The 20,407-nt window shown below is 59.4% G+C and overlaps 1 protein-coding gene and 1 pseudogene across 1 annotated transcript in view; one reads left to right on the top strand and one right to left on the bottom strand.

The window, feature by feature from the left end:
• The window catches only part of F8 (coagulation factor VIII), a 174,125-nt gene that overhangs the window by 125,268 nt on the left and 28,450 nt on the right, over positions 1 to 20,407 (top strand).
• LOC119878045 lies at positions 2,233 to 3,593 on the bottom strand (annotated as a pseudogene).

The raw sequence follows: 20,407 nt of genomic DNA, 5'->3' as shown, positions 1-20,407 counted from the left end.
ACATGGTGACTCAACACCTCTATACATTTCCCAGGGCTCATGATGATTACGTGCACTCTTAATCCCCATCATGTATTTCACCCATCCCCACACCTACACCCCATCTGGTGACCATCAGTTTCTGGTCTATATTTAGGAGTCTGGTTTTTTTATCTCTTTTTTTTCTTTCATCTTTTGTTTCTTAAATTCCACAGGAGTGAAATCATACAGTATTTGTCTTTCTCTGACTTATTTCACATAACATTATACATTCTAGATCCATCCATGTTGCAAATGGCAAGATTGAATTCTTTTTCAGGGCTCAAAAATACTCCATTTTGGATCTGTGTGTGTGTGTGTGTGTGTGTGTGTGTGTGTGTGTCTTGATCCTTTCATCTATGGACACTTGGATTGCTTCCATATATTGACTGTTGTAAATAATGCTGCTGTAAACATAGGGGTGTGTATCTTTCTTCGAATTAGTGTTCTCATTTTCGTTGGGTAAATACCCAGTTGGGGAATTACATGGTCATATGGTGGTTCTATTTTTAATTTTTAAAGGAACCTCCATACTATTTTCCACAGTGGCCGCAACAGCTGGCATTCACACCAATAGTGCATGAAGGCTCCTTTTTCTCCACATCCTCACCAACACCTGTGCTTTCCTGTGGTTTTGATTTTAGCCATTCTGACAGATGTGATATCTCATTGTGGTTTTCACTTGCATTTCCCTGATGATTAGTGATGTTGAGCATCTTTTCATGTGTCTGATACCCTAACACTTTTGCAATAAGTTAGACTAGGCTTTTAGGGCTCCGAAAGACCCTTCCAGGCAGCCACGTGAGTGCGCAGGACTGGTGGCGGAGTCTGTGTCAGATGGGCCTCTTTTGTATTTTCTTACCTACTGACTGCTTCCCCGTTGCTGAAATGGCGGCATGAGGACTACCTAACCGTCCCACCCATTTACAGGCGCTTAACTCACGGTGACCACCGCCTACACATCCCCCAACACACACACACACTAAAGGCAAAACAGAACTGCCCAACCGCATCCTTAAACCTCACCCCACCAGATCAGTTCCGTACACAGCCTCAGGCTAAAGGGTGCATTTTCCGAAAGCAGAAGGACTGAGAGGGAGATTACATTCTGGAGAGTTCTCACTGGCCCTCCCAAACCCCTAAAGGCAAGTGGAATGTAAAAACACGCGGCTAGTAACGTTTGCACGCGACATTTGGACCAAAAAGCCTTGAAAATGTAGGATTCTGAAACAGGATGCTGTCCTCTTGGGCAAGAAAGGCGCGGTCTCGCAGGCCGAGGACCACGCAATAGGTCGGAAGCACGCTGATTCAACACATCTGAGTTACCTACCAGTGGCGGGAAGGCGCCCAGGACAAGTAAGTCCCAGCGTGGCCCAGGCCCACGTCTGAGAATGGAACCTAGGCCCACAACCCTGAGTTCCAAGGCACGCCAGACACCTCGACAGTCGAACGTGGGCCCCTGCTTTGCGCAGGACACATTCGCCTTGGCGCCGAGGAAGGCCCACGCGGCCAAGGTTGTCTGTGGATTGACTGTGCGGCACAGCCCGAGCAGCAGGCGCACGGACCGCTGCGAGTGAACGACCACACTGCGGCCCGAAGCACAGCCACCCGCTCTTCCCCTTGCTGCCTCCCGACAGGTGGAGCAGCTATTCCGCGTTACGGAGGAAGGCGAACCGCAGGCGAGAGGCATCAGAACGGCTTTATTGTGGATTTAGGGCAGCAGCCCCGAGGGCCCGTGCCATCTAGTGCTCCCCAGGGGTACGCGTGGGGCGTGGGCAACAAAGGAGAACCTGGGTGAGCACCTGGAGAGACACCGGCCTGCGCTAAAGCAGATCCCCGACGAACAAAAAACGGAACCGAGAGGCGTGTGCAACATCCAACCGTCCGACTTGCAACAGAGGTGTACGGGAGGGTGGGGGTGGGGGTGGGGGTGGGGGCCCGCAGGGGAGTTGGGTGCAAGAAGAGGCCAGGGGTAAAGGGGCCGCTCGGTGTCCCGTGGCCCGTCTTGGGGAAGAGAGCCAAGTCCTCCAGGCTGACCCCGTGATGCTGGGGTGGTTGCCGCGCCAGGGACGGCACGAAGCCTGTGGGATGCGGGAGGCTGCAGTCCTGCAGCGTCCGGTGGAGGCGGGCGGGCGAAGAGCAAGACAGGTGCGAGTGCCGGGCCCCTGCCCGTCGGTCCGTGGGCACCGCCGCCCGCCGGCCGGCCGGCCGCCGCCGGCCGGCCCGCGGTCCAACGGCGGGGCAGCAGCAGGCCACGGGGCCAGAGGCGGAAAGCGGCTTCGGGGCTGGCGCGCGCGAGTGGTCAGACGCCCTGCCCCGACGGGGACACGGCTTCCTGCAGAACGAGGTGCAGCAGGTGGTTCTGCTCCGCACTGAGCAGCGGCCACATGTCCACCTGCAGCGACTTGACGGCCTCCGTGTCCTTCTCGTGGGTGGCCATGACCAGGGACTGGAGCAGCAGGAACAGCTCGTCGGGAAGCTGGCCGGCGCCGTCGGGCCCGTGGCCGTCGAAGGCCTCCCAGGAGTACTTCTCCAGCGTGTGGGCGTGCTCGGGCAGCAGCTTGGCGGGCGGCGGCTGCAGCAGGAGCAGCAGCAGCACGCGGGACACCTCGCAGCGGACCAGCACGTCCGAGAAGGCGCCCAGCGTGGCGGGCGCGGGCGTGGGCGTGGGCGCGGGGCGCGGCAGGCAGCAGGGCGGCGGGCAGGGCCGGGGCGGCGGCGGCGGGGCCCAGCGGGGCGGAGGCCGACGAGGACGAGGCCGAGGCCGACGAGGTCGAGGCCGAGGCCCGACGAGGTCGACGCCGCCGCCGGCGGGGGCCCAGGGGCAGCGGCGGGGCGGGCGGCGGCGGGGCCGGGGGCGGCTGCCGCAGCGGGTGGCTGCCGTGCTCCCGCGCCAGGCGCTGCATGCGCGTGAAGACGGCCAGGGCGCCGCTGTAGTCGCGCGCCAGCAGCTGGCAGGAGGCGGCGTCGCCCAGCGCCTGCAGCGCTGGCCAGGGGCAGCTGCGGCAGGTGCAAGCTGCGCGGGCGCGCAGGAAGTGGCCGGCGGCGGCGGCCGGCTGGCCCAGGTCGCGCAGGGCGGCGGCCAGCTCGAGGCACAGGCCGGCGGCGGCGGCCGGCTGGCCCAGCGCTCCAGGTGCAGGCGCACGGCGGCGCCCAGCGCGCTGGCGGCGCCTGCAGCGGCTCCCCGTAGGCCGCGGGGCAGGCCGAGGCGCTGGCGGGCGTCGCGCTCCTGCCGCAGGAAGAGGCGCGCGGCCTCGGTCAGCGCCAGCGCCTCCCCGGGCCCGTGGAACAGCGCCTGCTGCAGCGCGCCACGGCCAGCTGGCACCAACGCGGCGTACGGCAGGACACTCCTGCGCGCGCAGCTCCCGGCCCAGCTGCGCGAACTGCTCGCCCGCCTCCGCCACGTTCGGCTTCCGCAGGAACCGCTTACGCAGCTTGCTCGACACCTGCCGGTAGCGGGCCAGGAAGTCCCCGGCCTCGGGCCCCGGGCCCGCGCCGCGCAGCGCCGCCGCCGCCGCCGCCGCCCGGGCCGCCCGCCGCCGACGCCGCCGGGCCGCCGCCGCCGCCGCCGCCATCTTGCCCGCACGCGCGCACGCCCGACGTGCCCGCGTCCCCCGGCCCCGCCCCCTGCGGGCCCCGCCCCCCCGCGGACCCCGCGCTGCGTGCGCCGCCCCCCCGACCGTCCCGCCGGACGGAACCGAGCGCGCGGGCCGGCGCGGGGCCTGGGCGGGCCGGCCCCTTCCGAGGCGACCCCGGCCCCGGGTGGCCCGCGCCCCCCGGCCCCTCCCGGCCCCTGCCGGCCCCCGAGCTAACGTCGCGGCGCCGGCCCGCCTGGCCCCGAGGCCGCTTGGCCGGAGTCAGGATGGTCCCCGCCCCCCCAGCCTTCCGTCAAAGCCCTGTCCCCCTCGAGTCCGCGCCGGCACCTGTGTCCCCCAACAGTCCGCGCCGGCAGCTGTGTCCCCCCATTCACTCCGCGCCGGCAGGTGTGTCCCCCCTCCATCCCGCAGCCAGGTTGTTACTGCACCGGCGTTCACCCCATCACCACGCCGCAGGCATGGTCCTGAGCTCCAGCCCCACACACACCATCGTCCACGGGACTGGCCCGTGCGGTGGGGGGGGGTCTTCTATGCCCCAGCGTCACTCCCAGCCCAGCCACCCCCTGTCCTGACCCCGAGCAGTCCCCGTCCCCGCACCCCAGCCGGACCCCACCACCACCCCTGCACCCCAGCCGGACCCCGCCAACAGCCCCCGTCCCTGCACCCCAACAATGCTCCGGACCGCATGACCGAACCCCGCACCACACCCACGAACCCGCGCCCCACGCCACACCCCCAAATCCTCCATCACCCCCATCGTGCACCGCCGAGGGCACCCCAACCCCCCGTCATCCCCGAGCCCCGCACCCCCACCCAACCTCGCCCACAACCCCAAACCCCAACCTCCCCCCCGCCCCCCCCGCCCTCCCCCCGAGGCGCGTCCCGCACCCAGTGAGCCAGGCGCACACGTCTGGTTGTCTCTGCGCCTTTTATTGCGGGGACGCGGGGGTCACCGAGCCCCCCCGGCGGCTCCCCGGGCGGCGGCGGGCATCAGGGGCCGGGGGCGGCTAGTACCGGGCCGGGGCCACCTGGGGACACGGTGGTCATCGTGAACAAGCCGCTGAGCAGCTCGTGGTTGTGCAGCGCCCGGTCCACGAGCTCCGGGGGTGATGTACGCGGTGCGCCTGTGCCGGGCCTCGTCGCCCGCCAGCCCCAGCACGGTGGCCGTCAGGAACTGGATGACGGCCGCCAGGAAGATGGGGCGGGACGCGCCCAGGCGCTTGGCGTAGCGGCCGGCCCGCAGGAGGCGCTCCCATCTGGCACCACCGGAGAAAGGCCAGCCCGCCGCGGGCGCCGCTGCGCGGCGCGGCTACGACCTCGGGCGGCCGGGCCCGCCCTCCACGGCTCCCCCTGAGCCGCGCTCGGGGGCCTCGGCAGGCGCTCGGCGCGGCGGTCCTCGGGCTGCGGACCCGGCTGCGGCCCGGGCTGGGACGCTCGGGCGTCGCCGGGCCGCGGAGCCACGGGCCCTCGGGCTGCGCGAGACCCCGGGCCCCGCTGCGGGGCCACGCTCGGCGCGTCGGGCCGCGGAGCCACGGGCCTCGGGCCTGACGGAGACCCCGCGGCTGCTGGACGGTCGTGGCGTTCGGGCCGCGGGGGACATGGGGCTTGGGCCTTGCAGCGACATCGGGCTCGACGGACCAGAGATACACCGGCCTCGGGCCTGCGGAGAGAGCGGGGGCAAGGGCTGCAGACAGACGGGCCTCAGGCTGCAGAGAGACCGACCTCGGGCTGCAGAGAGACCGAACTCGGGCTGCAGAGTGTCTGACCTCGGGCTGGCAGAGACCGACCTCGGCTGCGGAGAGACGGGCCTCGGGCTGCAGAAAGTCCGACATCGGGCTGCAGAGACCGACCTCAGCTGCGGAGAGACGGGCCTCGCGCTGCAGAGAGACCGACCTCGCGGCTGTAGAAGAGACTGACCTCGGGCTGCAGAGACCGACCTCGGGCTGCAGAGAGTACGACCTCGGGCTGCAGAGAGTCCGACCTCGGGCCTGCAGAGAGACGGGCCCTCGGGCTGCGCTGCCGAAACAGCGTCGGGGCGCAGAGAGGAGCGCCGGGGTTGCACCGACGTGCGCGCGCTGGGCCGGCTGCACCCGAGCCCTCAGCAGCGGGCGAGGAGGCCCCGCTCCGTATCCGAGGGACACACCCCCTCCCCGCCCGCTGCGCACGCCGGGTGACACGCAGGGCTGATGAGGTCACCGCGTCCCCATTGGCCCGGCACGGCCCTCGCCCGCCAGAAAAAGCCGCTGGCGGGAAGTCGCTGCTCTGCGCCGCGCGGACGGCATGGGGCGCCACCGACGAGCGTGCAGGAGCTCGCGCGCCCCCACGTGCACCCCGACAGTCGGCCCTCTCGGCTGCAACACGCGGCACCGCCCCGCACAGACGGCCCCGGCCGCCGCGCGCTCACTGCCCCCTGCACCCCCGTCCTGCCCCCGGGGACCGACCGCTCCTCGGCCTCCTGTCCCTGCGCTTGGCGTCCGCTGGACACCTGCTGCAGGGGCCACCCTGGGACCAGTAGGTGGCCGTGTGCGCCGGCCGCGTTCCCCTCGGCACCCGTGTTCTCAGGAGGGCTGTTCTCTGAGGGAGCGGGAACCGGGGTCCTCCCCCCGAGAGAGCAGGAATCGGGCCCCTCCCCCTGAGGGAGCAGGAATCGGGGCACCCCCCCCCAGGGAGCAGGAATAACGGCCTCTTACCCCCCCCCAGGGAGCAGGAATCGGGGCCCCTCCCCTCAAGGGAGCAGGAGTCGGGGTCCCTCCCCCCCGAGAGAGCAGGAATCGGGCCCCTCCCCCTGAGGGAGCAGGAATCGGGGTCCCTCCTCCCGAGGGAGCAGGAATCGGGGCACACCCCCCCCCAGGGAGCAGGAATAACGGCCTCTTCCCCCCCCCCCCCGGGAGCAGGAATCGGGGCCCCTCCCCTCGAGGGAGCAGGAATCCGGGACCCCCAAGGGAGCGGGAATTGGGGTCCCTCCGCCCGAGGGAGCAAAAAGACGGACCTCGGGCTGCAGAAAGACGGACCTCGGGCTGCGGAGAGACCGACCTCGGGCTGCGGAGAGACCAACCTCGGGCTGCGCTTCCGAAAGACGGCGTCGGGGCGCAGAGAGGAGCGCCGGGGTGCACCGCCGTGCGGCGCGCTGGGCCGGCTGCTCCCGAGCTCTGAGCCGGGCGAGGAGGCCCCGCTCCGTATAAAAGCGACACCCCCTCCCCTCCCCGCTGCGCACGCGGTGACACGCAGATCTGATGAGGTCACCGCGTCCTCATTGGCCCGGCCCTCGCCCGCCAGAAAAGGCGGGAAGTCGCTGGCTCTGCGCCGCGCGGACGGCATGGGGCGCCACCCACGAGCGTGCAGGAGCTCGCGCGCCCCCACGTGCACCCCCGACATGTCGGCCCTCTCGGCTGCACACGCGGCAGCGCCCCGCACAGACGGCCCGGCCGCCGCGCGCTCACTGCCCCCTGCACCCCGTCCTGCCCCCGGGGACCGACCGCTCCTCGGCCTCCTGTCCCTGCCGCTTGGCGTCCGCTGGACACCTGCTGCAGGGGCCACCCTGGGACCAGTAGGTGGCCGTGTGCGCCGGCCGCGTTCCCTCGGCACCGTGTTCTCAGGAGGGCTGTTCTCCGAGGGAGCGGGAACCCGGGTCCCCCCCCCCAAGGGAGCAGGAATTGGGGTCCCTCCCCCCGAGCGATCAGGAAGCGGGGTCCCTCCACCAAGGGACAGGAGTCGGGGTCCCTCCCCCCGAGGGATCAGGAATCGGGGTCCCTCCACCAAGGGATCAGGAGTTGGGGTCCCTCCCCCAAGGGACAGGAGTCAGGGTCCCTCCCCCAAGGGACAGGAGTCGGGGTCCCTCCGCCAAGGGACAGGAGTCGGGGTCCGTCCCCCCCAGGGAGCAGGAATAGGCCCCCCGAGGCAGCGGGGATCGCCCTGCACGTCCATCGAGGGGCACTCGCCCCCACTGCGCGCCCCCCCTGGCGGCGAGGGGCACCTGCGGGCGGACGTGCTCGTCGGCGCGGCGGCGAATCGCGCGGGCCCCTCCGGGCGCGGGATTTGGGCCCGACGCAGGCGACACCCGCTGTCTGTCAGCGCGCTGACCCTCCCCCTGCTCCCGCCTCGCCTCCCCACTGTCCCTGCCCCTCCTTCTCCTCCCGTCCTGGCCTCGCGAGCCCCCGCGCCGGCTGTGCCCGGCACCTTGCACCTGGGGGTTTCATGACATTCTTTAAGGAGCGGTGCAAAGATTTCCAAATGGGGACAGCCCCTAGCTTCGTACGGCTTAATTCTAAGAAAAGATTTTCCATTTAGGGCAGTAGGAGTGATTGTGAACATATGACCAAAGGTAGGAGCATCAAAGATCTCATAGATAACAGACATGAAGAGGTGCTCTGTAGGCAGAGATAGGTGACGAGGACTCCATGGATGGGATGACATTCGTTGACGTGATGGCAGGGCAAACAAGTCTACATGTCCAGCCAAACCGTCAATCTTACAGACTTGAGTTTAGGGGGGCAAACATGAATGCAGGTTGAAGATTCCCGTCTTCCACATAAAGGTGGGCTGAGACCTTGGGAAAGGGTCACAAGACCCTAATTCAACAGGCTTGCAACCTTAGCATCATTGTGTACCCTTCCCTCGTGTTCGTGGCTCCTGCTGAATTGGTCCACACACCCCGCAATCCTCTCCTGTCTCTTCTGTGTCACCGCTACGGCTGTACTGTTTATTGCCTGAGGCCGTCAACTCACATCATCTACTCGTTATCATCCAAACTAGTTGTCTCCTGTTTCTAGTCTCTCCATGAAAAAAACTTTTTTGGGGAGAATCATTTATCAGCCCGTGGCCTACAACCTTCCAGTGTGCCTCTCTCTGCAGAACAAAGTTAAAAAAATCCTCCAGGGCTCCAGGCAAAAATAACTCATTTTCCCCTTCAGATGCATTGCCCTTGCTGCGTTCTGTGAGTCTGATTACCCTCTAGCTTGGGAGCACTGGCAGGAGATCAGAGGAAGGAATAGCAGAGTCAGATCAAGACATTTATCTTTGGGGCGCCTGGCTGGCTCCGTCGGTATTAGGAGCATGTGACTCTTCATTCGGGGCTTGTGAGTTCAACCCCACATTGGGCATAGAGTTTACTTCAAAAATATACATAAAAAGATTTCTTTCTCTGGTGCTCTCCTTGTAGAGGGATTGGGCTGTATCTCTCACCGAAGGTCGTTGTGCTCCTTCCGACTGGCCTTCTCTCCCTGGTCCACTTGCTGTCACTGAGTACCAAACCACCCCAAAACCTCATGTCAGAGGACAACCGTTCTGTTTTTGTTCACGGATTCTATGGGGTCAGGACTTTAGCACAGCAGAAATGGCTGGCTGTGCTCACTACTAGGGCTCAGCTAAGAAGATTGACAGCTGGGAGCTAGAATCATCTGAAGCTTATTCCCTTGCAGGATGGTAGTTGGTGCTGACTACCTAGCTAGGATAGCATCTGGGGCTGTGACTGAGAAGTAACTCCATATGGCCTTCCCCTGACGCCTGAGCTTCTCACACCATCACCCAGATCAAGGGGAAGAGACATCAGATCCTGTTCTCAGTGGGAGCAATGTAAGGAATTGTGGTTCATTTTTGTAAACCACTAAAAGAATCTACTAGTATCTCCTTAAGATTCTGCTCCCGCTCCACCTCCCACAGGCCTAGGTTGGCAATACCCTGCCCTCACCTACTTAACCTAGTACCTTTATACGACTTTTCCCTAATCAATATGGTTGATGTTCCTTGTTTCGTGGTCAAACTCTGTCTTATACAGTAACTAATGCCAGAAGTAGCCCAAGAATCAGACCTCAAAGGAATTCTGGATTCTGTTGCTAGCATATTCAAGGAATACGTGTGTGTGATTTCCTTGCTTAGGGAGAAGATTGGCTGTTGGGTAACCATGGTGCATGGTGGTATCACAATTTCTCAGATAGCACCCGTGATACTATGAGATGAGGTACAGATGGGAGGTGAGAAGGACATTGGGAGACCCAGTGGACAGCGGATTTAATGCACCTGTGGCAAGAACTGTAGCATCACCTGATTGTGGAGTGACCTTGTCAACCTTTTGATTAGAGCCCGTCTTTTTATGGGAGTTATGGCATACATAGGGGACAAATCCGTTACATTCTGAATATATGCGACAAAGATGCAGAATCCGGACACACCCAGGAGCTCTGTGGGGTTTCACCCTACCTGGCTTGTGGACACATACTTGGACGTAAGACCAGGTCTAAGTGCTGGAGCATATGAATGCAGAATTGCAGTCGTGACAATTTTTTAAAGATTTATTTATTTATGATGGACAGAGACGCAGAGAGAGAGAGAGAGAGGTTAGAGAACAGGCAGGGGGAGAAGCGGCTCCATGCAGGGAGCCCGCTGTGGGCCGATCACGGGTCTTAGGGATCACGCCCTGGGCCAAAGGCGGCGCTAAACTGCTGAACCTCGGGCTGCCCTTTTTTTTTTTTTTTAAGATTTTAAACAAACACTTTTTATCACACTTACAAGGTTTCTTTCTACTCCTGTCCATTTGAATGGCGCAGATGCACCACAAGCTTTTCAGCATCTCTGACGTGATCACTTTCTCTCTATTGGCACACTGCATGCGTTCAGTGGTGTGCTGGCAAATGGTACACAACTGGCTCTGGAGCAAAATGGGGGATGACTAGGGGGGAAAGGCCTTGGTTTGTAGCATTTGCTGATTTCCTGATGTTAATATCACCATCAGACCTGCTTCAAGCTGATGCTGTCACGTCGTTGGAATGCCGAGGTGGGAAACAGATGTGCTCAGTTGGCCCTCACAAGCTGGTAACTGGCCGCTCCAGCACAGCGCTGGCAATTCTGCGAAAGCGGTCTCACCAGAGTGTCCTGTCATTGGAAATTAGCGCTGGACTCACTTTGCTTACATTTTGTTTGAATTTCTATGTATACTAATCAATAAAATAGGTTTAACTTTTTAGGAGCTCTATTTACGAGGATTTTGGCATGAGACTTGAACTTGAAACTTGAAAAAAGTACAAAAGCTTCCATCTTTTCCCATTAAATTGTTGATCTAGAATAGCTTAATTAAGTAGTAATCATGTGTTTCAGCAAAGTTAGGTGGAAATGCCACTGAGCTCTGTGCCTTAGTGATAGAATTGGCTCTTTCCATTTTCTTATCTGAATATTATATTCCATTTTCTATTGCCCGTAGCTAATTGCTGTGAATGTCTACACTAGAGTTCTCTCGCCCCTGCCTATGCCTAGAGCCTACTGCATACAACATATTTCTCTCTGTTTCTCCTTAACCAGAGTAGGGTGTCTGTTCTATTCTATTGGATTTTCTATTTTTTTAATTTTATTGATTTATTTATGGATAGTCAGAGAGAGAGAGAGAGAGAGAGAGAGAGGCGACAGAGACACAGGCAGAGGGAGGAGCAGCTCCATGCACCGGGAGCCTGATGTGGGACTCGATCCCGGGTCTCGGATCGCGGACCTGGGCCAAAGAGGCAGGTGCTAAACCGCTGCGCCATCCAGGGATCCCTCTATTGGATTTCAAAGAATCAAACTCTGTCTTAAAATCCAAACATAGATTTTAAGGGTTTTTTTAAGATTTATTTTTTATTATTTGAAAGAGGAGCATGAGGGGATCCCTGGGTGGCTCAGCGGTTTAGGCCTGCCTTTGGCCCAGGGCGTGATCCTGGAGACCGGGATCGAGTCCACATCAGGCTCCTTGCAGGGAGCTTTGCTTCTCCCTTGCCGTGTTCCATCTCTCTGTGTGTTTCTCATAATAAATAAATAAATTTTCAAAGAGAGAGAGAGCCATGAGTAAGAGGGAGAGGGAGAGATAGAGAAGAGAATCTAAAGCAGACTCTGTGCTGAGCAGGAACCAACACAGGGCTACAATCCACGACCCTGAGATCGTGGCACCGAGCCAAAAAAAAGAGTCAGATGCTTAACCAACTGAGCCACCCAGGCGCCCAGGAGTTGTTCTAACTCATTAATTTCTGTTCAAAACTTTAAATTTTCTTTTACTTTCTTTCGGTTTTTGTCTTTCCTAAAACATGGAGTTTGAATGACTAGTCATTTATTTTCAGTCTTTCTCATTCAGTATGATAAAAGAGTAACTACTCTCATTGAAGGTCATTCATTTAATAAACAGTTACTGAGTAACTGCTATGTCTAGATTCTAGTACAGAGATGGGGGAAGCTAGAGCCCATCCTTGAATTTGGACTACCACTTGCTTTTGTACGGCACTGTGACTTAAGAATGGTTTTTTACAGGTTTAAAGTGCAAAAACAAACATTATGCAACGAAGATCATTTGTGGCTGAAAAGACTAAAATATTGCCATGGTCCTTTACAGAAAGTTTGCCAGGAACTGCTGGTCTGGCCTAAAGGGCAGTAGAGAGCTAGGCAGTGCCATGAAGCAGGGATCTTCATCCCCACAGCTGCCTAATGTGCAGAGATTCAATCTTAGTAATCGTCCCCAGTGTAGTGATTCTCAGATGTTTTTAATCTTTGTTTTGCTCACAGACAAAATCTTGTCTCAAGAGATATTTTCTTATCATGGATTGTCCCACATAAAGAGGGAGAGGGGAAACTTTAAGGACCACAGCACACTGCCACGTTCTCAATAGTTGTAGAATAATGTAAATGTTAACTTTTTTTTTTTTTTTTAAGATTTTTTATTCACGAAAGACACAGAGCGAGAGGCACAGACAGAGGCAGAGAGAAGCAGGCTCCATGCAGGGAGCCCACATGGGACTCTCCTGGGGCCCCAGCATCACGCCCTGGACTCTAAAGGCGGCGCTAAACCGTGAGCCACCTGGGCTGCTACGAACTTTTATTTTTAAAAGATTTTACTTATTATCCTGAGAGACACAGAGAGGCAGAGACACAGGCAGAGGGGGAAGCAGGCTTCATGCAGTTGGAGCCCGATGCGGGACTCGATCCAGGACCCCGGATCATGACCTGAGCCAAAGGCAGATGCTCAGCCACTGAGCCACCCAGGTGCCCCTGTATATGTTAACTTTGATATATCAATGAACATGTCAGTGATGGGGCTTTTCTCTCGGTTTTCAAGTTAAAAAGAAGAGTATTTTATGTCCTTAAAAATATTTATTTTTGGTTGTGTGAGAAATCAGTGTTATTTTGTGACATAAAGTTGATAATTACCAAGGGATTTGTCAAGCCTATGAAAATTGCAGAATCTAGCCTTAGCCCAGCTACTATGCTTTGATGAAGTTTATGAGGGAGAGACTATAAAGGAGCCAATGACAAATGGAAAAACTTTCATGTTTTCTAAAATTATACTGTATACCCACACCAGCTCTCTGGCAAACCCCCCTCTACATCCTCAATGCAAGGGTAGACCAGAGGTCCAAGGGTGACTTTCCTTAAGCCCAAACCCAAAATACTGCCACCAGTCACAATATCAAAAACCCATACATTGTTGTTGTAGTGATGTGATTTGAAGTGAGGTTTGGGAAGCCAATGGCGAAGAATTCTTGAGACTTTTCAGTGCAAAAAAATGCTGTTTTAATTACAGCCACGGGACAGGACCCATGGGCAGAAAGACACCTGCACTGGGGTTGCGAGAGGGTGGTGATTAGAAGATTTTCCATCCTAGGAGGGGAGGGTGATGTTAGTCCCAGGAAATTGGGTATGGGTGTCGGGAGGTCTTGCTATTGATGATTGCTTTTTTTCCTTGTAAATCATTAAGACAGTTGCCAAACTGATGGAGATTCATGTCGTGCATGACTGTGATCTCTGTCAGTTAAGCATTTTTTTCCCTTCCTTGCTCTGGGCGGCAGGAGTGCCTGCACAACATCACACCTTTCCCACCTGGGGGGTGGGGTGGGAGGGGGGGCAGTTGTTGCGGAGTATTAGCGTGTGCTTTACCTCAGCTTGCCTTTTGCTCCCTCATCAATAAGACTACTGGCCAGACTGAGGGGGGCACTTGACGGGATGAGCACTGGGTGTTCCTAGATGTTGGCAAATGAACACCAATAAAAAATAAATGTATAAAAAAAAAAAGACTACTGGCCAGGCCTGTTAGCCGGGTTGAGAGTATACAAGAAAAGTAAAAACTGCAAAAGGACCATGCATCACTAACACTTTTTAAAAATGTTTTCAAAAATTCCAGTATAATTAAGTAGTGTTACATTAGTTTCAGGTGTACAACATGGTGACTCAAACACCTCTATACATTTCCCAGGGCTCATGATGATACGTGCACTCTTAATCACCAGCATGTATTTCACCCATCCCCACACCTACACCCATCTGGTGACCATCAGTTTTGGTCTATATTTAGGAGTCTGGTTTTTTAATCTTTTTTTCTTTCATCTTTTGTTCTTAAATTCCACAGGAGTGAAATCATACAGTATTTGTCTTTCTCGACTTATTTCACAGAAACATATACTTCTAGATCAACCATTGCAAATGGCAAGATTGAATTCTTTTCGGGCTCAAAAATACTCCATTTTGGATTCTGTGTGTGTGGGTGTGTGTGTGTGTGTGTGTGTGTGTCTTGATCCTTTCATCTATGGACACTTGGATTGCTACATATATTGACTGTTGTAAATAATGCTGCTTGTAAACATAGGGGTGTGTATCTTTCTTCGAATTAGTGTTCTCATTTCGTTGGGTAAATACCCAGTTGGGGATATAAGGTCATATGGGGTTCTATTTTTAATTTTTAAAGGAACCTCCATACTATTTTCCACAGTGGCCGCAACAGCTGGCATTCACACCAAATAGTGCATGAAGGCTCCTTTTTTCACATCCTCACCAACACCTGTGCTTTCCTGTGGTTTGATTTTAGCCATTCTGACAGATGTGATATCTCATTGTGGTTTTCACTTGCATTTCCCTGATGATTAGTGATGTTGAGATCTTTTCATGGCTGATACCCAACACTTTTGCCAATAGTTAGACTAGGCTTTTAGGGCTCCGAAAGACCCTTCCAGGCAGCGTGAGGCGACGGATGGTGCGAGGGACTGTGGGGAGTCTGTGTCAGATGGCCTCTTTTGTATTTTCTTACCACTGAATGCTTCCCGTTGCAATGAAGGCGGCATGAGGACTACCTAACCGTCCCCACCATTTACAGGCGCTTAACTCACGGTGACCACCGCAACCAATCCCCCAACACACAAACACACTAAAGGCAAAACAGAACTGCCCACTCGCATCCTTAAACCTACACCCACCAGATCAGTTCGTACACAGCCTCAGGCTAAAGGGTGCTTGCATGATTTCCGAAAGCAGAAGGGATGAGAGGGGAGATTACATTCTGGAGAGTTCTCACTGGCCCTCCCAAACCCCTAAAGGCAAGTGGAATGTAAAAAACACGCGGCTAGTAACGTTTGCACGCGACATTTGGACCAAAAAGCCTTGAAAATGTAGGATTCTTGAACAGGATGCGTCCTCTTGGGCAGAAGAAAGGCGCGGGTCTCGCAGACCGAGGGACCACGCAATAGGTCGGGAAGACGCGGTTTGGTTGATTCAAACATCTGGTACATACCAGGGCGGGAGGCGCCAGGACAAGTAAGTCCCAGCGTTGCCCAGGCCCAGTCTGAGAATGGAACCTAGGCCACAACCCTGGAGTTCCAAGGCACGCCAGACACCTCGACAGTGAAGTGGGCCCATGCTTTGACGCCAGGACAACATTCTGCCATTGGCGCCGAGGAAGCCCACGCGGCCAAGGTTGTCTGTGGAATTGACTGTGCGGCAACAGCCGAGTCAGCAGGCGCACAGGACCGGCTGACGGTGTCTGAACGTGACCACACTGGGCACACACGAAGCACAGCCACTCCCGCTATCGCCCTTTTGCGCACTCCCGGACAGGTGGAAGCAGCTTATGAATTCCGCCGTTACGGAGGAATGGCGAAGCGAGAGGCGAGAGAGATCGATCAGAACGGCTTATTTGGGTTGCGAAGCAACGGGACGGACATATATGTGTTTAATGGGTACGCAGCGGGGCCTCCGGATCGGCTGGGGTCCGTGGGGGTGGGGCAACAAAGGAGATCTGGCGTGAGCACCTTAGATCAGAAGAGACACCGGGCCCTGCGCAAAGCAGATTCCCCGACGAACAAAAACGGAACAGAGCCGTAGCGTGTGCAACATCCAACCGTCAGACTTGCAAACAGAGGATGTCAAGGAGAGGGTAGGGGTGGTGGGTGGGCGGTGGGGGTGGGGGCCCGCGGGGGAGTTGGGTGCAAAGAAGAGGCCAGGTGTGGTAAAAGGGGCGCCGGTGGTTGTCCAGTGGCCCGCTGGGGAAAGAGAGCCAGTCCTCCAGGCTACCCCGTGATGACTGGGGTTGGTTGCCGCGCCAGGGACGGCACGAGCCTGGTGGGATGCGGGAGGCATGCGTGCCCAGCCAGCGTCGGTGGAGGCGGGCGGCGGCGCGCGAGATAAGAGCCAAGGACAGGTGCGAGAGGCCGGGCCCCTGCCGTCGTCCGTGGGCACCGCAAGCCCGCCGGCCGGCCGGGCCGCCGCGGTCCATTACCATCGGCGGGGGGCAGCCAGCACAGGCCACGGGGCAGAGGCGGAGGGAGAAACGCGCTCGGGCGCCGAGTTAACGCCCCCGCCGGCCGGAGCCCGCAGCGGGGCGCAATTCTCGTGGGCCCCTGCCTGCGACTGACGGCCCCGTCGGGGTGGACAGACCGACTGACAAGGCCCTCGAAGAGCCGCGCCTCGGACGCCACCACCCCACCCGGGGTGAGGACTCCAAGAGTCTTTCGCTGGGCGTGGTCAGAAGCTGGCGAGCGTCGTGCAGCAGGGGTGCACGCAGGCAGCACGCGGACACACTAGCGGTACCACACTGCAAGGAAAAGCAGGACGGCCTCGCGTGATTCTGAGTGGCCTGAAGTGGCGGAGCAAGCGGAACAGCCGCGGGAGTGGCGCCCTCGGACCGCCGTTCGAGCTAGGGAGTATTCTCCGGAGGTGGGAAGGAGGGCAGCAGTGGCGGCGGAACGGCCTACCGACAGCAGGATCCCGGGGAAAGCGAGAGAGGCTTTCGGGGGGGGGACGGACCGCAGCGGACCAGACGGAGGCACAGAGGACGCCCGCGGATGGCAAGGGCATCTGGACTGGGCTAGAGCGAGAAGGGACCGGTGGAAAGGGCGCAGAGGAGGCGGGCCCGAGGGACCAAGGACGTGATTCGGCGGCGGCACTGGGGGAGCGGGACGCCGAGGAAGAGCCCCGTCGGAGCGACGGGAGAGATGGCTAACGAGGGCGACGAAAGGAGATGAGCCAGGCCGAGAGATTATCGGCGCCAGGCCGAAGGGGAGGGCGGGCGCGGACGAGGGCGGGTGGAGCGGACCGGGGGGAGAGTGGGCAAGGACTGCCCAGGGGCTCCGTATTCTCCGCGCCGGAGGCATGCAGCGCAGTGAAGAGACTGGAGAAGGCGCCAAGATTTGTAGTGATGCGCCAAGACCCCTTTGGCGCCCACTCCCCAATTTCCGCGATTTTAATTTTCTCAGCCCCAGTCACCTCCGTAACGCTCTGGCGGCCACTGCGGACAGGCAGCTGCGGCGCGCCAAGGGCCGGGCGGCGGCCGGCTGGCACCAGGCGACGCAGGGGGAGGAGGCCAGTCGAGGCACAGGCGCGGGCGGCGGCCCCCGCACGCGGCGGCCCAGCCCAGTGCAGGCGCACGGCGGCGCCGCAGCGCGCTGGCGGCGGCTGCGAGCTCCCGGCCACCGTAGGCCGCGGGGCAGGCGCGGCGCGGCGGGCGTCGCGTCCTGCCGCAAGGAAGGGGCCGCCGGCATCGGTCAGCGCCAGCGCCTCCCCGGGCCCGGGAACAAGCGCCTGCTGGCAGCGCGCCACACGGCCAGCTGGCCCACGCGGGTAAGGCAGGCACTCCGGGGGGGTGTGGTGCGCGCCAGCTCCCTGGCCCAGCTGCGCAGAACTGCTCGCCGCCTCCGCCACGTTCGGCTTCCGCCGAACCGCTACGGCAAGCTTGCGCGACACCTGCCGGGAGCGGAAGGGACATCGACAAAGGGAAGGGTACCGAGAAGGAGCCAAGAAGCAGGCCAGACCAAGGGCCCCGCGCAGCCGCACCGCCAGCCGCCGCCAGCCCGGCAGCCCGCGCCGAGCCGGGCCGCCGCAGCGCGCCCGCCATCATTGAGCACAGCAGCGCACGCAGAGTGCCCGCGTCCCCCGGCACCGCCCCTGGGGCCCGTCACCCCCGCGGACACACGCGCAATGCGTATGCGCCGCCCCCGCCGTCCAGCCCGGCGGAACCGATGCGCGCGGGCCGGCGCGGGGCTGGGCTGGCCGCGCCCTTCGAGGCGACCCCGGCCCCGGGTGCGCCCGCGCCCCCCGGCCCCTCCTACGGCCCCTGCCGGCCCCGAGCTAACGTCGCGCGCCGGCCTCAGCCTGGACCCGAGGCCGCTGGGCCGGAGTCAGGATGTCCCCGCCCCCCCAGCCTTCCGTCAAAGCCCTGTCCCCCCGAAGTCCGCGCGGCCAACCTGGTCCCCAACAGTCAGCGCCGGCAGCTGTGGTCCCCCATTCACTCCGCGCCGGCAGGGTGTCCCCCCTCCATCCCGCGCCAGGTTGTTACTGCACCGGCGTTTCTACCCCATCACCACGCCGCAGGCATTGGTCCTGAGCCCAGCCCCACACACACCATCGTCCACGGGACTTGGCACGTGCGGTGGGGGGGGTCTTATGCCCCAGCGTCACTCCAGCCCCAAGCCACCCCTGTGACCCCGAGCAGTGCCCCGTCCCGCACCCCAGCGGACCCACCCACCCCCCCTGCACCCCAGCCGGCCCCGCACAGCCTCCGTCCTGCCACCCACAATGCTCCCGGACCGCATGACCGACCCCGCACCACAACCCGAGAACCCGCGCCCACGCCACACCCCAAATCCTCCACACCCCCATCGTGCCCGCCGAGGGCACCAACCACCCCAGTCATCCCGAGACCCGCACCCACCCACCCAACCTCGCCCACCAACCAAAACCACAACCTCCCACCCCACGCACCCCCCGCCACTCCCCCCGAGGCGCGTCCTCGCACCCAGGAGCAGGCGCACACGTCTGGTTGTCTCTGCCGCCTTTTATGCGGGGACGCGGGGTCACCGACGCCCCCACCGCGGTCCGGCGTCGAGGGCATGGACGGGGGGCATCAGGGGCCGGGGGGGCTAGTACGCGGGCCGGGCACCTGGGACACCGTGGGGCCTGGCATCTGTGAACAAAGCCGTGAGCAGCTCGTGGTATGTGCAGCCCCGGTCACGAGTCGGTGGGGTGAGTACGCGGTTTGCGCGTGCGGGCCTCGCGCCCGCCAGCCCCAGCACGGGGCCGTAGGAACTGGATGACGGCCGACCAGGAAGATGGGGGCGGACGCGCCCAGGCGCTGAGCGTAGCGGCCGGCCCAGCAGGAGGGTCGCCATCTGGCACCACGGGAAAGAAGGCCAGCCCGCTGCGGCGCGCTGCGCGAAGCGGCAAGAAAGAGGTCCGCGGAAGGGAACGAAATAAAAGGATAAAAATGAGAATGAGAGACGCGGCAGGAAAGCGGAGGAGATACCGGAGCGGGGAATAGGGACAGGAGGGCCCGGAGGACCAGGCCAAGGATGGGACGATCACGGACGTCGGGACGACGGAGGAAACGGGCCATGGGATGAGGGAGGAAAACCGTGCGCTGCGGACGTTGTTCATGGGAGCGGGACGAGGAGCAAAGGGGGAATAGGAGCTGCGGGAGAACAAGCGGGCGGAAGGCTCGGGCGTCGGGCCGCGGGGACATGGGGCTTGGGCCCTCTCTTCTGCAGAATACATCGGGCTGCGGACAGAGAGACACCGGCACTCGGGATGCGGAGAGACGGGCAGCCTGACAGACAGACGGGAAGAAAAAAAAAAACAAAAGACGTGGTTCTAGGGAGCCAGGAGGCAATCAGAGATGTCAAGCTGCAGTGTTTGTATTTGTGCACTGAATGAGTCATTACTGTTTTGCTTCCTTCTTTGTAGAGAGATGTGTCTTGTCACACTCAGATACATGGCTGGATACCTAGGTGAAAATATTGACTCGGAAATTGCGAAATTTCACCAAGATTCCTATTATAATATAGACGAGGTACAAAAATAAGATAAAATTGATAAGGCTGGCACTTTGCCAAACATTTAGCAGTTACAGAATATAGGTGGAAAAGGTGTCTGGCAAGACTTATTAAAATACTAGAAAGTGCAATAGTCAGTGGTCCAGAAAAGACCTCTCATATACTGCATGAAGAAATAGTACAGGTCGGGACGCCTGGGTGGCTCAGTGATTGGGGGTCTGCCTTTGGCCCAGGACGTGATCCTGAGCCACGGGATCGAGTCCCACATCGGGTTCCCTGCATGGATCCTGCTTCTCCCTCTGCCTGTGTCTCTGCCTCTGTCTGTGTGTGTGTGTGTGTGTGTCTCTCACTAATAAATAATAAAATCTTAAAAAAAAAAAGAAATAGTACAAGTCAATTGAACAAAGGTCACGGTTTTTGCACCTAGTCCTTTCAGGACCACAAAACTGAGGGAGAAATGAAGTGGCTTCAGTTGGGAGGATCATCTCATCTGGGCCGAGATGGTGCTGTAGCTTCTGACGACCTTGCCACTGTGTCCTCTTACCCTGCTGCTTTTTCTCCTGTGCTTATCACTGCTTGATGCTGTCAATAAATAAAACCCTATATGATATGTAGGCTGTTTCTCCAAGTCAGATGTAAGTTCCATAGGGCAGGGCTCTATCCCCAGTGCCTAGAGCAGTGCTGATCACATAACAAATGCTAAAAAAAAATAGTATTTGAATGAATGGACGGAAGGATGGAACTACCTGAAGGAGA

This window comes from Canis lupus, chromosome X (genome assembly GCF_011100685.1).
Source record: "Canis lupus familiaris isolate Mischka breed German Shepherd chromosome X, alternate assembly UU_Cfam_GSD_1.0, whole genome shotgun sequence".
In the NCBI taxonomy this organism is placed as follows: domain Eukaryota; kingdom Metazoa; phylum Chordata; class Mammalia; order Carnivora; family Canidae; genus Canis; species Canis lupus.
The sequence above is the reverse complement of the archived record's forward strand: the minus strand, read 5'-3'. Positions and strand labels throughout refer to the sequence as shown.